This window comes from Myotis brandtii, unplaced genomic scaffold, assembly GCF_000412655.1.
Source record: "Myotis brandtii unplaced genomic scaffold, ASM41265v1 scaffold1058, whole genome shotgun sequence".
Classification (NCBI taxonomy): Eukaryota; Metazoa; Chordata; class Mammalia; order Chiroptera; family Vespertilionidae; genus Myotis; species Myotis brandtii.
The window spans coordinates 32,143-34,590 of NW_005353572.1; the positions used below are offsets into that span (position 1 = coordinate 32,143).

At 36.2% G+C, this 2,448-nt stretch overlaps 1 long non-coding RNA gene across 1 annotated transcript in view; it reads right to left on the reverse strand.

Moving 5' to 3' along the window:
* LOC106726320 overlaps positions 1-1,041 on the reverse strand; it is a 4,292-nt gene extending 3,251 nt beyond the window's left edge. Inside the window, exons 1-2 of the long non-coding RNA XR_001362371.1 lie at positions 933-1,041; positions 597-770 (exon numbers count right to left, since the gene is read on the reverse strand). This is a non-coding gene — a long non-coding RNA (uncharacterized LOC106726320). The remainder of the gene's footprint in view (positions 1-596; positions 771-932) is intronic.
* Positions 1,042-2,448: the final 1,407 nt, after the last annotated feature.

Sequence of the window (2,448 nt, forward strand, 5' to 3'; positions counted from 1 at the left end):
GAGAGAAAGGAAGGAAGGAAGGAAGGAAGGAAGGAAGGAAGGAAGGAAGGAAGGAAGGAAGGAAGGAAGGAAGGAAGGAAGGAAGGAAATGCTTATGCCCGGCTGGTGTTGCTCAGTGGTTGAGTGTTGACCCTTGAACCAGGAGGTCAGGGCACATGTTCAGTTTGGGGGCTGAATCCCCAGACGGGGATGTGCAGGAGGCTGCCAATGGATAATTCTTTCTCATCATTGATGTTTCTATCTCTCTCTCCCTCTCCTTTCCTTTCTCTTTAAAATTAATAGAACATACAATTTTTTAAAAGGCTTGAAACTAGCCGAAACCGGTTTGGCTCAGTGGATAGAGTGTCGGCCTGCAGACTGAAAGGTCCCAGGTTCGATTCCGGTCAAGGGCATGTACCTGGGTTGCGGGCACATCCCCAGTAGGAGATGTGCAGGAGGCAGCTGATCGATGTTTCTCTCTCATCGATGTTTCTGACTATCTCTCTCCCTTCCTCTCTGTAAAAAATCAATAAAATATATTTTCTAAAAAAACGCTTGAAACTAAAGTAAAAACATGTATTTCAAATATTTTGTAAATAAAGTTACTTGATGTATACTTTATTTCTTGCTTCCATATTTGCCATACAGGAAAGTAGCTTTTCCACTATAGCTGTATTATGACCAAGGACAGCATAGTTAAGAGGAGTGTTGCCATGGATGTCCATTACATTTGGATTGGCGCCACGGTCTAGAAGAATGGTTGCACATTCCTCTTGCTCATATTGTATGGCCTGTCAGTATTATGCCAAGAAATAGATTATAAATTCTGGGAATTCAAAGTAAACATTCCACAAATTTCACCAATGTCTTCTAGTTAAATGAGAAAAACTCATTTTTATTCTAAGTAATTCAATCAAACCCCTCTCAAGTTCACATAGTTGGCTAATACATACGTGAATGAGAGCTGTTTTGTTGTCAATGTCACAGAGGTTCAATAGGCAATGTCTATGTGTTAGCAGTCTCACCACTCTCGGACGGCCCTTGCCACAGGCCACATGCAGAGCAGTCCTATGAAAATGAGAGGACTGCTTAGAGAATTAGAGGGCACCAGATGAAAGCATACAATATCCATGTAATTGTAAACATTGCTCCCTATGCCTTCAAAGCAAATATTTAATTTTCTTCTGGAGATAGTACAATATTTATTAGTTCTTATCACTCACCCCATTAGTGAAGGAGAAGCCTATTTGAATACAGAGAGGATGACCTGGGAATTCAGCTCAACTAAGTTCTGATCCTATTTTAACTGTCACTTATTAGCTGTCACTTGGCCTTTCTGGGCCTCAATTTCCTCATCAACAAAATGGGGATAAAAATAATAGGTATCTCACAGGACACCATTGTTTGTTTTAATGAGAATCTATGCAAAGTGTTTACTACAGTACCTTGCACATACAACAGCTTAATAATTGTGATAATATTAGTATCATTATTACTATCACTACCACTTTACAAAGATATCATTTCAATTAAGTAAACTGATATCAGTATACATACTTCGCAGATGTGTTTTAAGGATTAGAAAGAACACAGTATTTCAATTATTCTAAAATGCTTATATTCTCTCATTTTAACATCTCTGACATTGGAATTCAATTTTTACTTCATAATAGTTGTTTTACAACTATTATGGGCAGCATTTAAAAATTTTTATTGATACATAAAATACTGACATCATGCCATTCATGGTTCCTTACATTAAGTGAAGTAATGGTAACTACAACAGACCTCTTGCAATTCTAGTCAAATGGTTGGCATTTAAATAAATTTTAATTCTTAAAAGCCTTATGGGGGAAAGAGGACTAAAAAGGCAAACCACGAATTTTCTTTTTAAGTAATTCTTACTCTGATTTTCAAAGAAAATATAAGCCAGAGGAGAATCAGGATTCAAATATATAGGATGGCTCATTTTGTTCAATATTTAGATTTATAGATTGTATGGAAAGCATAAGTTCCTAATGATCAATATTTATATTTCATATTATTATTATTATACATCTCAAAAGGGCAGGCAAAGGTTATCTTTTACAATTTCCTACATTCAGAAATACTTTTGTTTGAAAGCAGGGAGAAAAAACTTCAACCTTATGAGGTCCTAATACTTCAATTATGAATTTTTCATTTTGCTCATATTGGGCAACATGAAGATTATAAGGATGAAAAAGGCCTGAGAGGGTTTAATCACCAAAATGTATAGGGAACTCATACAACTTAATAATAAACAATGCAATAAAAAAATGGGCAAAGGATCTAAATAGACACTTCTTGAAAGTGAACATAGAAAAGGCCAAGAGACATATGTAAACATGCTCAAAGTCACTAATCATCCAAGAGATGCAAATCAAAATGACAATCAGGTACCATCTCACACCTGTCAGAATGGCTATCATCAACAAATCAACAAACAAC